This window comes from Anolis carolinensis, chromosome 3, assembly GCF_035594765.1.
Source record: "Anolis carolinensis isolate JA03-04 chromosome 3, rAnoCar3.1.pri, whole genome shotgun sequence".
Lineage (NCBI taxonomy): Eukaryota > Metazoa > Chordata > Lepidosauria > Squamata > Dactyloidae > Anolis > Anolis carolinensis.
The window spans coordinates 167,817,981-167,833,226 of NC_085843.1; the positions used below are offsets into that span (position 1 = coordinate 167,817,981).

Genomic DNA, 15,246 nt, shown 5'->3' on the forward strand with positions numbered 1-15,246 from the left:
TCTACCTGTGTCAAAAGACACCCCCCCCCCCCCAAAAAAAAATCCCAGAATGGCTTCCGCCTCTCCAGAGGGACAGTAGACATGATCTTCACTGCATGACAACTCCAAGAAAAATGCAGGGAACAAAATCAACCTCTGTACATGACATTCATTGACCTTGCAAAGACATTTGACACAGTGAATCATAATGCTCTCTGGACAATCCTCCAAAAAATCAGGTGCCCTGACAAATTTGTGAACATCCTGTGGCTCCTCCATGATGACATCAAGGCAACAGTCTTGGACAGCAATGGCTCCCAAAGTGACCCATTTTAAGTTGGAATCAGGTGTCAAACAGGGATGTGTTATTGCCCAAACCTTATTTTCTATTTTCATTGCTATGATACTTCATCTTGTTGATGGGAAGTTTCCCAATAGAGTGGAAATCATCTATTGGACAGATGGTAAGCTATTTAACCTCATCAGATTGAAAGCCAAAACCAAAGTCACAACACCATCTGTTATAGAACTTCAATATGCCAATGATAATGTTATCTGCGTGCATTCAAAAGAAGATCTACAAGCCACTCTAAACACCTTTGCAGAAGCATATGAGATGCTCGGCCTCTTATTGAACATCAAGAAGACCAAAGTGTTCTTCCAGCAGGCACCAGCCAATCCCTCTGCAATGCCAGAAATACAGCTTAATGGTGTAATATTAGAAAATGTTGACCATTTCCGCTACCTCAGCAGCCACCTCTCCACAAAAGTCAACATTGACACTGAAATACAACACCGTCTGAGCTCTGCGAGTGCAGCATTCTTCTGAATGAAGCAGAGAGGATCGGGACATCTGTAGGGACACTAAGGTGCTTGTATATAAAGCTATTGTCTTCCCAACCCTGTTATATGCCTGAAAAATGTGGTCTACAGACATCACACTCAACTCCTGCAACAATTCCACCAGCACTGCCTCTAAAAAAATCCTGCAAATCTCTTGGGAAGACAGGCAGACAAATGTCAGCATGTTGGAAGAAGCAAAGATTACCAGCATTGAAGCGATGCTCCTTCGCCATCAGCTCCACTGGACTGGCTACGTTGTCCGAATGCCTGATCACCGTGTCCCAAAGGAGTTACTAAACTCCCAACTCAAGAATGGAAAACAAAATGTTGGAGGACAGGAAAAGAGATTTAAAGATGGGCTTAAAGCTAGCCTTAAAAACTGTGGCACAAACACTGAGAACTGAGAGGCCTTGGCCCTTGAGCGCTCTAACTGGAGGTCAGCTGTGACCAGCAGTGCATTGGAATTCGAAGAGGCACGAATGGACAGCGAAAGGGAGAAACATGTCAAGAGGAAGATGTGTCAAGCCAACCCTGACCAGGACCGCCTTCCATCTGGAATCCGATGTCCTCACTGTGGAAGAACATGCCGATCAAGAATAGGACTCCACAGTTACCTATGTACCCATCGCCAGGACACCACACCTGGAGGACCATCATATTCGGATAATGAGGGATCACATAAGTGAAGTGAAGTGATGACAATAGCAAAATCAATATGAAAAATATTCTTTTCTTTATCATTTTTCTGCCTTGTCTGATCAAAAATACTGTATGTTTTTAAACATCACACAGATCTGTGTTGCTTCTTTGACCAGATATGGCAATGATATGAATGTACACATTGTGGCTAGCAATAAACCTCACATATTATCTACTTCAAAACTTGCAAGGGACTGGGGAACCCTCTATTGCTAGCCTTCAGTCTGAGCATTTGAAGAACGGCTGCCAGACGGGAATTATGATTGACAGGTTACAGTTTGGCTTCATTTTCAAGCAATTAAAAAGATTTCCGGTCTTCTGAAATATGCCATGGAGATGTGATCATAAAGTGAGAGAGGATAAGCTTCACATCTAGCATCACCAGCCATGGAACAGCTGCAGCACTTGTTCTCAAGGGGAGAAAATGAGAAGGAGCTGGTGTGAGTTTGCATTTCACCATCAAGCTAAAATTTAATCTCAAGAAACATTAACTTGCAGGAATGCCAGGGGAGGGATTTTTTTTTTTTTTGCTGATTCAGAGAAACCAGTGGATTGAAGCAAAACTGAAGCTGAGCCAAATGTCTGACATGGGTCGCATGTCTCCAAACAAGCATTTCAAGATATTCTTTAAAAAGTCAAGTTAGAGCTGAAATGAAATGCAGCAGCTAGGAATCACACAGTATAACCATATAACTCTAACCACCCCCTCTTCCCAGAGGACTGAAATTTTTGGGTTTGTAGGTGGAGAAAAGTCAAAACTTTTAGAAAATTACTGAATTAGGGTAGGCTTGAACAACTCTCATCCTGAATCAGTTTCCCTCTTTTACATAGATACCAGCTTTGTTGTATTTTTTTATTCACCTTCTCCAGTGTCATACTATAACTCTTTACTGATAATGATAGATCTGAATCCTCTTAGCAAATCCAGTCAGAGTAGACCCACTGGACAACTGCAGTTTTTTTTTCTAAATATTGTCTCGCCAGTCAACACTTGGGTCAATGGATATACACCAATTGAGTGTATCAATAGGATTCAAGCCATAAGACCATACCTCGAAAAGCCTGGCTTGGCCACGGTGGTTACATCCAGGATGGATGACTGCAATGCACTCGCTGTGGGGCTGCCTTTGAAGATGGCTAGAAAACCACAATTAGTGCAAAGGTCAGCAGCCAGATTGCTAACCAGGGCTGCTTATAGGGAACATACTATGCCTCTATTGAAGCAGCTCCACTGACTGCCGACAAGTTTCCATGCCCAATTCAAATTGTAGGTTATTACCTACAAAGCCCAATACGATTCAGGTCCAGCTTATATTCATGGCCACATCTCTTTTTAACAACTGACGTGAACTCTGAGGTCCACCAGGGAGCTCCCGGAGAAGACTTTCTACCACCAGAGCTATTTAAATCCAACCCTGACTGTTGGGTCCCCTTAATAGCAGGTCTATGTAATCATATAAATAACACTGCCAGTAAAACCTATAGGTTGGAAATTGGCAATAATTATCCCTATTTACAAAAAAGGTTGCCAAAAAGATCCAAAAAACTATAGACCTATCATCCTAATCGATATAGTGGCCAAAATCTATTCTAAAGTACTTTCTAATTTAGAGCTTTCAAAATATGAAAATAAAATCCTACCAGAAGAATAAGCCGGCTTCAGATGAGGAAGATCCACCATAAATAATTGTTTTGTCCTAAATCACCTGATATTTAAACATCTAAAAAGAAAGAGCAGACTATTTGTTGCTTTCATTGACTTAAAAGTTATAATTTATTTAGGATCTTTTACAACACTTTGGTCTTTTACATGAACAATTATTAAAATTGAACTAGCCTAAAATTCAGATTTACATATTGCATTAACAAGCCTTCTACTCTGAATCTGCAATATTGAGAGGTAACAGAGTAAGAACTTGTATCCTGATTTGATTGCCCACATTTTTAATTCAACAGATGGAGACTTAGCAGAATCATTTTTTTCTTTAAAAGATTATTCTGGATGCAATTCACTGAAAAGTTCACATGTCTAGATGAATGATCCCTGTGCCATCCAATACCACTCACATGCAAGCTAATTTTTTGAATGTCCGTATTCAGTTTGCAGCTGTACTTACTGATGTAACTGAAAGTCAGGCCAAACAAACAAACAGAAAAAGAGAGTGAGTGTTTTTCAGTTTGGGTTTATGGCACTTGAGGACATTTTATTCCAGACAGATGCTTGTTTGTTCGGAATCATCTGTTGCTGTAAAATGTATTACTTCTTTATGATCAATTCAGATTTGGTGTCAAAGTACATGTGTATGGCCCTTAAGGCCACTCTTGATATCCTTGTTCTCATCATAGGCATCCCACAGAAAAAGTCATAAATAAAGAAATAGCTTTATTTGCAAGCTCGTACTTGTACCTATGCAAAATATGATTAACATGATGGGTGAAGGTTAAGATTTGATCTGATAGCAATGGTAGCTGGTTTCCACATTGGCAGAGTGGTGAAAGCACTTTGGTTTTTAATTTAAGAGAGTTATCCAAGGTTATAAACAATTATGCAATGGCTTCTGAAATTGAAGGCTTTCGCAGGATGTATAAACACTCTACTGCAGTTTGACACCACTTTAACTGCCATATCGCAATACTATGTGATCATGGGTGTTGTAGTTTTACAAGGTTTTTAACCTTCCCTGTTAAAGAGTGCTGGTACCTCACCAAACTACAAATATAAGAGAACATAAGAGGGAACATGAGAGAAGCCTCCCCACAGGATAATAATATATCCAGGCGTCCCCTAAGCAACATCTTTGTAGATGTCTGATTCTCTTACACCAGAAGCAACTTGTAGAATGCATCCAAACAAATGGACCTTTTCAGGACCAACTATGACATATAATCTCAGTTAACACTGAAGGCATGTCAGCTATTAAAGAACATCTGCTTTGTGAACTGTATTGAGATAAGAAATGTGACGTGGTTTGTGTCCAAGAAACACACAGGGATAAACAACAGAAATGACCAAACATTCCAGAAATGATCTTAGTGGTGGAAAGACCACATGTGCAGTATGGAGGTGCTATCTTTATAAAACCAGGCCTCCAAGACGGTAGTGTCCATAACACTGAAGAAAACAATATAGAAGTTATAGCAGTAGAGTTTAGTAATATCACAATTTCCTCTATGTACAAGCCCTCAAATGAAGAATTTTGTTTCTCCTCACCTGAGAACTTCGATAGGCATCAAAGGGCGGTAGTAATTGGTGACTTTAACAGCTATAGTCATATATGGGGCTATGCTCAGTAGGACAAAAATTGAGAGGCTGACCTTTCCTGGGTTGAATTGCATAAACTATCGCTTATTCATGATAGTACGCTCCCATCATCCTACAACAGTGGGAAATGACACCGAGGATGTAATCCAGACCTTCTGTTTGCTGGTGACAGTATTGTGCAACAATGCACTAAAACAGCTGCTGCTCAGTCGTATTGTCGTTTCCGACTCTTCGTGACCTCATGGACCAGTCCACGCCAGAGCTCCCTGTCGGCCATCACCGCCCCCAGTTCCTTCAAGGTCAAGCCAGTCACTTCAAGGATCCCATCCATCCATCTTGCCCTTGGTCGACCTCTCTTCCTTTTTCCTTCTATTTTCCCCAGCATCATTGTCTTCTCCAAGCCATCCTGTCTTTTCACTATATGGCTAAAGTATTTCATCTTTGCTTTTAGTATCCTTTCTACCAGTGAGAAGTCAGGCTTTATTTCCTGTATGGACTGGTTTGATCTTCTTCAGTCCAAGGCACTCTCAGATTTTCTTCCAACACCATAGTTCAAAAACGTCTATATTCCATAGCAATGGCTATGTTAACATTCTGCAGGGGTTTTCTCTCATGTGCCTGCATGGGAAGCTAGGGTTGACAGATTGGAGCTCACACCATCTCACGGATGCAAACCACCAACCTTCAGGTCAGCAGTTCAGCCAGCACAAAGGTTTAACCCATTGTGCCACTTCAGCTCCTTAGTTAGCATGCAGATATTGCAGGGTGGAGGAGATGGCAAGAATGCACACAGACTATAAATATGTGAATCTTTTATTTATTTTATTTATTTACAGCATTTATATTCCGCCCTTCTCACCCCGAAGGGGACTCAGGGCGGATCACATTACACATATAGGCAAACATTCAATGCATTTTTAACATAGGACAAAGACAAACAACATAGCTCCGAGCGGGCCTCGAACTCATGACCTCCTGGTCAGAGTGATTGATTGCAGTTAATTGCAGCTGGTTTGCTCTCCCGTCTGCGCCACAGCCCCGGGCTAATCTTTAAAGTATAATAATAATAATAATTTATTTGTTTGACCAGTCATATGACCATTTCAAAGTGCAACATAAATAAAAACAAGGCAAAAAGGATGGGAGGACAGAAGCTGACCTTTTGTTTGCCGTCAAAATCTTATTTTCCTGATTCTTCTTTCAGGAAATGTGCTCTTTTCTTGATAGCTTTCAGGATTATGGTGGATCTTTCTTGTCCTTGCAAGAGGACTGTCAGAAGATCATTTCTGTTGGGGGAACTAAAATTAGATAGTAATGGATGTAAATATCTGTGTCAAAGTTCAGCAAATGTTCGATATCTTCCACTATTTGTTCTCCCCAGACACAAAATCTCTCATTTCTTGGGATGTTACAGTAGCGACCAGTTTGCATCATAATACTGAGTTGTTCAAACCTGGCCGTGGTATATATTCTTCTTAACGGTAACGGAACTGGAATAGTCAGATAGTGTTCTAAATGAATATTCATTTTGTGGGAGGCTAAAAACTTTGTGGCAGAAGACCTACCTATACTTGCTAGGTCCAATTGAGCATAGATATCATGAGTGTGTTGCATGAGCACTTTTTTTTGCCCTAGGTCCTAGATCATTCAAAAATGGTAAAGGAAGGCCAATTTTAGCCATCTCATTGTTTAAGGCCACTACCCATGATGACTTGTGGGCACGCTGGTCTTGATCCTTAAACATAGGTTTAAAGTATAATAACTATGATTTGTTCTTTGTTAGAGCATAGAAACATGGCTGCCTCTCTGGAATTCTGTGTAAAGAATGTCATGTAACTTCTACTGATCAGCAAAATTGTGCAAAGATCGATGTTTGGGGCAGCAATTTCTTTTGGTTGTCCAATAGGTCTGCTAAGAAAGGCTTGTCACCATAGCTACCACACCTTTGTCAGCAAGTCTTTGTTTTCTTTGAGTGTGTGTATGTGGGGTGGGACTGTTAATATGTGAGGCAATTGCCTAGCAACAAGTCGAGCGAGGCCAGATGAAAGCGGCAAGGAGTGTCTCAAACCCAGTCACACACTTTCAGCATTTCGCTGAAGCCTCATGCCTTCTTTCATCCTTTCCATCATCTGAAGCTTTGTTTGGGGGGCAGAAGGAGAAGGGGCAGTGTACAACTTGGACTGCATTTATGTTTTAAAATCACGATACATTAAAATACTATAAGAGCAAATGGATGTTTGGAGGAATTTTTGTTGGGATTCAACAATGCTCTACATAAGAAAATAGTCGTCACAATGGGAAACTGATAGAACAGTAGATAGGGTTTAGAAAATTTGGTAGGGAAATCCATTCCTTGACTTGCTCTCTCTCTCTCTGTCTGTTCTGCCTCCTCATCTTTGATGTTTAGACTGATACTCTTAGGATCACTCCCCTTTCTCAAGTTTCCTGTCCCATTCCTGGAATAATAATATATCTGTTGCATTTTATTCTATTCCTTCAGTTGGCAATAGTTCCCATGTTTATCTCATCCTTAGCACCTTATCAATGACAACAGTCTTGGATTACCTACTTTTGTTTACATTCCTCACTGTATGCATTTTATGAGTTGAAAAGAGAAGGGTTTTCTTGAAAAAAATGTTTTTTTCAGAAAAAATGTTTTTTCCAACCACTGGATGTTTGACAATAGGTGTTTTAAAAAGCTTGATTTTATTTGAGTAAAATGAGTAAAAATGAGATTTTCTATCTTTTAGGAGTTGGAAAAATGGATTTTAAAATGGATTTTTTTCTAGGGAAAAAATGGGCTGTTGAAAATATGTTTTTTAAAATATTTTTTAAAAGAATACATACACACACACACACACACACACACACACACACACACACAGTAGAGTCTCACTTATCCAACATTCGCTTATCCAACGTTCTGGATTATCCAACGCATTTTTGTAGTCAATGTTTTCAATATATCATGATATTTTGGTGCTAAATTCATAAATACAGCAATTACAACATAACATTACTAAGTATTGAACTACTTTTTCTGTCAAATTTGTTGTACAACATGATGTTTTGGTGCTTAATTTGTAAAATCATAACCTAATTTGATGCTTAATAGGCTTCTCCTTAATCTCTCCTTATTATCCAACATATTCACTTATCCAACGTTCTGCCGGCCCGTTTATGTTGGATAAGTGAGACTCTACTGTATATATATATATATGGTAAAGATTTGATGCTTCATTTAATGTTAGCAGAGATCCCCAAACTATTCCCCCAGATATTCTGGACTTCATTTCCGAGACTTTGGTTGCCAATGATTAGGGATACTGAAGTCATAAATGCATGAAAGACCAGAGTTTGGGAAACACTGTCAATAAGAGGAAGTACTGCAAACCCATGGGGGATATAGCAATCAATGAGAACTTGGATTTAAAAAACAGGTGTTTATGGACCTTGAGGCCTTCTTATGTAGGTAGAAGGTTTTAGAGGAAGTTTTTTTTTTTTGGTGTCAGGAGCAACCGGAGTTGCTTCTGGAGTGAGAGAATTGGCTGCCTGCAAGGACGTTGCCCAGGGGACACCCGGATGTTTTGATGTTTTTACCATCCTTGTGGGAGGCTTCTCTCATGTCCCCACATGGAGCTGGAGCTGATAGAGGGAGCTCATCCACGCTCTCCCCGGGTGGGATTCGAACCTGGCAGCCTTCAGGTCAGCAACCCAACCTTCAAGTCACAAGGTTTTTATCCCCTAGGCCACCGGAGGCTCCTTTTAGAGAAGGTGAAAGGTGTATGTTAAAGCAGAAAGAACTGCTCAAAGAAAAAGAAAACTCATTTTGTTGAATGCTGATGGTTTCCAAAAATGTGACTTTATCTACATGATGAGCCGTGCTCAGTATTCACAGGTTAAGTAAGGAGGTGGAAGAAAGGCATGCTACCAGGCACTGGAGAGGAAATGTGTAGACACATTTGACATTAATTTTCTTGTAAAAGGCATCATAGACCTTTTCAGGTTTTATTGTTATCTTTGGACGGAGCTAAGCCCAGGGGCTCAGGGAGTGCAAGGATGTGGTGGTGAACTTCAAACAGGAAGCAACCAAAGTACTGAAAAGTCACATTTTAATTGTATAAATATGAAATAACATGAGCATAACAAAGGAACAGCATCTGCATCCAAGAGAAATAACAAGAGAAATAACAGAGCAATGGAAAATCCCATGATCACTGACTTAAGATCCGGTTCAGGAGGTACTTGAAAACAGAGGCTTTGGGGAATTTGTTGACACAGTCAAGAAAACCAATGCTTGTTAGAAGACATCTTTCTCTGTCTCTTTCATGACAAGAAGGAGATTCCAAGATGCTTCAAACAAATCATGCCAACTCTCTCAGGAATACTTCCAAGTTACTACAGTTTTCCTTACAAAAATGCACATAAAAAAACAGGGATAGGGAATATGAGGCTTTCCAAATTTTGTTATACCATCTGTCATATTCACTCAACATGGGCTGTACTGTGTAGGGCAGATGAGAGATACAGTTCAGCAACACATGAAGGTCCACATCTTCCTCATATTGCTCTAACCCTAACAAGAACAGCTCAGAACTCAGAAATCCTAATTAAAGGATGGATTGAATTAATCCCTTAGCTTGAAAATCCCATTAAAAAGAATCAAAGGGGAAATAGTTAGCAGCACCTAGATGACCTTTGGTTGATGACTCTCAACTCACATCATCCTTCTATATTCAATTTATGTATAAGCCAGGTCTTGCTTCATGTCACATAAACAGCAGAGATGTGGATGAAAATGATGAAAGGACTGGGCTTATATAGTAGCCCAGGTGGGAAAACCCTGTCTTCCTGGATTCTTGTATGGTTCTCACAGCACAAACTCTTTCACAGCCATTTCACAGCTTGTTTATTTAATTGTCCCACTCCTGATTTTTAGTGGCATTTCATTTGCTTGTTGGTTTGCAACTCCTACAGCTCAGTGTGTTTACTTATTGTACTTCAAATTTACAGACAGTCCCCAAGTTAGAGACATCATACAAATGACTCATAGTTAAGAATGAGGGTGAAACAACAGGAAATGAGAGAAATCGACCCCTTGGGAGGAAAATTCACTTCTGAATGAGGGATATTATTCAGGACTCCTCCCTACCTTAATGTGACCTTAAATGATTCTATTGCACTTTATCTATTTACGAATTTGTTACTCATAATGTGCACCTTGCTTATCCACTATTGCAACCTCATTGTTTTTAATCTGATGTTTTAATTCTGTGTTGTGTTTTTTTGCCTATTGTATATATTTTATTATTGGTTTCTGTTGTTGTCCTTTGATGTTTCATATTTTATCATTGCTTGTATTTTGATTTTGCTGTAAGCCGCCCCGAGTCCCCTTCGGGGGAGATGGAGGCGGGATATAAATAAACTTATTATTATTATTATTATTATTATTATTATTATTATTATTATTATTATTATTAAAAGGTATCTCTACTGCAGCTTTATCACCAATCCTTATTTCCACAATATGCCATTTTTTTTTTCAAAATCCAATTATCACAGGAACAGAAAGTGAGATGAAAACTTCTACACAGGGGCACAGACAGCAAAAACAAAAGAAAACACACACACACAATGGGGTGTTAACCCTTCCCTATGCTATCCAAAGTGCTATCTATCTATCCATCTATATAGTTTTACACTTAGAAATGTACCTGTTCTGACTTACATACAAATTCAACATAAGAACAAACCTACAGAACCTATCTTGTTCGTAACTTGAGGACTGCCTATACATGTCTGTCCCATTAAACTTTGTAGAACCTCTGAATTAGCCAGGTTTGTGGTATATGTCCATGTGTGCACACTTCTGTGCATATCCAAGGTGGAGTACATTGTTTCCTTGCCTATTTGTGTAAAACGGAGAATTGTCTACCACTTTCTCCTCCTTTCTCAGAACTTTAGTAGCAATACCTATTCTTGGTCCGCTACCTCCTTGCAATAACATCCAATTGCATCATGGTCCCAAGCCTTACCTCAAGTTACAAAGTCCAGGCTTCTGTGGTGGCGTCCGCTCCTCTCCCCGGCATTGTGAGAATAATGTGGGATAACAATGTATTGTCGAAGGCTTTCATGGCCGGGATCACAGGGTTGTTGTATGTCTTTCGGGCTGTGTGGCCATGTTCCAGAAGTATTCTCTCCTGACGTTTCGCCCACATCTATGGCAGGCATCCTCAGAGGTTGTGAGGCATGGCTAAACTAGGCAAGGAAGGTTAATATATATCTGTGGAGAGTCCAGGGTGTGACAAGAGTCCTTTGTCAGTTGGAAGCCAGCATTAATGTTTCAGTTAAACGGCTTGTGTAAAAGAATATCTCTAGTCAGCATAGCAGGACTGCCTGCCTCTCTGGTCCAATTTTATGACAACCATATATTCCAAAAGGATAATCCTCTTTTTGAAATATATTTGTCTGAAGGAAATGCTTCATCTGTCTAAAAATCTGTCAGTCAAAGTCAGTTTACAGATAAAGAGTACAGCAAGATTCTTCAATTAGCAACAAGACCGAAAACTTAATAGACACTGAGGTCCCATGGTCACAGTCTCTCCTGCTATGATGAGTTGTGCTGGACTTCTCTTTACGCTATAGCAATTATTTCTAGAACCAGTGTGATATAGACTAGGTCTTCTTAAAACATTTCCACTCAGGATTCCTTTTGACCCAAGAAAGTTTTATGTGACTGTGGGGATATAGGTGTATGAAATAGGTATACAAATAAAACATTTACTGATAGCAAATCAGTATTTGCAAGGCCTGCTAAAACAGGCTGATTTTTTTTTCCTTTCTGTGAAGTGCAGCTGAATTTATTTCTGCAGAGTCCTCTGTAAACACTGCAAAACAGGTTTGTGTACATGTCTAAGGACTTCATCACATTGAGGCAAGGAAGTGTGTGGCAGAGAAAAGCTCAGTCTTACTCAGTTTTGTAATGAAACAGATGTTTTTCCTACCTTTATCGAACTGTTAAATGTCTGTTTTCTTTCCTTATTCTTTCATTGCAGTTACCTTCAGACAGCAGATATTTGGCCCTGCCTACCGTCCTTTTCCCTGCTCATTGTTGAAAAATACCCCCCACTCTTAGAAATCGCTAGGTAAAAGGTAAAGTTTTTTCCCTGACTTTGTCCAGTCGTGACCGACTCTGGGGGTTGGTGCTCATCTCCATTTCTAAGCCGAAGAGCCGGCGTTGTCTGTAGACACCTCCAAGTTCATGTGGCCGGCATGACTGCATGGAGCGCCGTTACCTTCCCGCCGGAGCGGTACCTATTGATCTACTCACATTTGCATGTTTTCGAACTGCTAGGTTGGCAGGAGCTGGGGCTAACAGCGGGCGCTCATTCCGCCCCTGGATTTGAACCTGGGACCCTTTGGTCTGCAAGTTCAGCAGCTCAGTGCTTTAACACACTGCACCACCACAAAATCACATAGACGAGATCTGAGATCTAAAATCTGAGATGTCCTGAGCATGCTCAGTCTGTCCAAACACCACATGATGCCTAAGGAAGGAACTTGAGAGCAACAAATGCCATCGCATTACAGATTTGGCAAAACATCGAGATCATTTCAAAGAATTCGCTTCCACATCACCTCCAGATACGTTGGAAAAGAAAGCTGGCCCTCACACTTAAAATATGCAAAGAATGCTGTACCCTACACTTGAACCGGAACTAATGTGATAAACATAGTGAATAACCAGATTTTAAGTGCAGGAGTCTGTGGAATTTAACTAATATGATGAAGTAGTAAAACAGTAGATGGCAGTCAGAAATTTCTTACTGTTGCCAAATTTTTCAGGACTGTAACATTGAGTTAAGGGGACCTCATTTGGGTTGGGACCCACAGTTTTAAAATTATATAGAGTAGTGGTTGCAGACCGAAAGGTCCCAGGTTCAAGTCCCGGGAGCGGAATGAGCACCCGCTGTTAGCCCCAGCTCCTGCCAACCTAGCAGTTCAAAAACATGCAAATGTGAGTAGATCAATGGGTACCTCTCCGGTGGGAAGGTAACAGCGCTCCATGCAGTCATGCCGGCCACATGACCTTGGAGGTGTCTACGGACAACGCCGGTTCTTCGACTTAGAAATGGAGATGAGCACCAACCCCCAGAGTCGGTCACGACTGGACTTAACGTCAGGGGAAAACCTTTACCTTTAGTGGTTCTCAACCTGTGGGTCCCCAGGTGTTTTGGCCTACAACTCCCAGAAATCCCAGCCAGTTTGCCAGCTGTTAGGATTTCTAGGAGTTGAAGACCAAAACATCTGGGGACCCATAGGTTGAGAACCACTGCTATAGAGTATTACTTTAAGAGACCAGTGTGCTGGACTATGTGTCAAGGACAGAACGCCACAAGGTTCAAGATAACAGAGTTTATTGAATTACAGAACTCAAAAATGCCCGTAAAATACAAGGGCCAGGCAGTATTAGCCTTTAGGAGCAAAAAGGGACAAGGAAAAACGTTCAAAAGATAAACCGGATTAAACCGGAGTTTAATCCGGGTAAAAACAAACTGCTTGCTTCAGCCTGGAGATAAACAAAACAAAAGCCGAGGAACAAAAGATACAAAAGAATGCAACTAATTGGCAGCAGATTCCTCTCTGCTGCCAACACTGTGCTTAGAGTAACTTGCGTCGCTCCCACACACACAGCAGACAGGATTTCCAACACGAACAGATCAGCCAAGGATTGTAGCAGTAGAGTAGACCAGTTCCTCTCCGTAGATCAAAGCCAGAAGCAGACGTTTGTAGATTCCAAGTCCAAGAAGGGGGAAGACAAGCCGTGGTCAGTTCAGTCCGAGTTTTCAAAGCAGGAGATGGCGTCCGTCAAGAAGACGACGGAAGGTCAAGCTAATAAGAGTAAGCACAGGTTTGCACAAACAAATGCCCACACAATTCCTCCCGCCGTCTGACCCTGAATTCCAAAACAACTTACGTATCAGCACACGAAAACACACCAGTCTTCAGGAAAGCGTCCCACACAGATCCCAAGCGTTCGTCCAGATTACCTTGCCCAACGCAATTTGCAATTGCTCCCAAGCCCCATTTTATGCCAGTTACAAATCCTCATCACTGTCAGCTGTCCTCCTTAACCCGGGCGTTTCCTCATCACTTTCCTCATCAGAGCTGGAACACCTCTGACTACGCCCCACAGCATCTCCAGCTGTGGATCCCGTCCCATCCCTCCAGCTATACCATGGGTCTAATCCTGAAGGTCCCCATTCATCTTCTATCCCATCATGACCAGTGGCACCCAATTCCTCCCTCACCCGAGTCCAATCCATCTCATCCTCCTCTGAGCTAACCAGCCCCTCCTCCATTCTCTCCGTAAACCCCTCAAAAGACTCTTCGTCAGATGGTGCTGCAAAAATGTCTCGCAGTCTTTTTCTTTCTCGCTCCTCGAGAGTATCTGACTCTCGAGGAGTCTTACGCCCACGTCTGTCAGTAACAGAGCCATGAGGCTCAATCATAACACTATGAGTTCAAACCATTAAGTTCAAACAGAGGAAGGAAATGGTAACCCTCTTCTGAACAAATCTTGCCAGGGGAAACCCATAATAGATTCACCCTAGAGCTGTCATAACTCAGATACTACTTGAAAGTACACAGCACACAGCAATGCTTTCTAAAACTATATACATATATAATTACCATAGGCAATTTTTCCTACCATCTGTGTCCTTTCAGGAGTCTGATACATTAAGTGGTCACTCTACTAAGTATTTTGGTTGTTTTTCTACATAGATTTAGTAAAAATGTATCACTGATGTCTTTTTTAAAAAAAATATCCTGGCACTAAGATTCAAAGAAAGTTTCCAGGCAGTCACATCTGATGCCAAACACAAGAGCCTTTTCACAAGCACTCCTTGAATGTTTTCAAACATTGGCACATCTCTGAAATTAGACCCCCACCCCTTCTTTATGACAACCAAGAGACACGAGATTCACAAGAAACTATCATCTGGGGATACACACAATTTCCGTATAGAGCTCTGTGCTGAAATGATCCCAGGAAAGAAACAACTCCAATTACATCAAAGTTAAGGCATGTTGATTCATAAGCTCTAGGGTGAGTCCAGTGTACATCTATTTACAGTTTAATTTTTTCACTTCTCCTCCAAAAAACATAAAACATTTATGTCAAGTGTTGTTTTTAATAGAAAAAAGGACAAAAGTATATCGGTATTAGAACGAGTTCATTGGGAAGGATGTTCTTAAAGTGGTGATTTTCTGTAGAGGGAATGCTTTGACAGTATACTGCAACATATCATTACTCTAGTTTTATCCTTTTCCATTTGGCAAAGTGTGACCCTTTTCCATGCTCTGTTCTTCAGGGATAGAGAGAAAAGAGAGGAAGAGAGAGAAAAACATGGCTCCATTTTAAGCAGTTTCAAACTCTGCCAACAGCAATAATAAATAAC

General features: G+C 40.8%; 1 long non-coding RNA gene across 1 annotated transcript; it reads right to left on the reverse strand.

Moving 5' to 3' along the window:
* Window positions 1–13,183: 13,183 nt before the first annotated feature.
* Window positions 13,184–14,514, reverse strand: LOC134297647 (uncharacterized). Its single transcript, XR_010004461.1, has 2 exons — window positions 13,761–14,514; window positions 13,184–13,675 (listed from the first exon to the last, which is right to left on the reverse strand). It is a non-coding gene; the product is annotated as an uncharacterized LOC134297647 (long non-coding RNA).
* Between the last annotated feature and the right edge of the window lie 732 nt (window positions 14,515–15,246).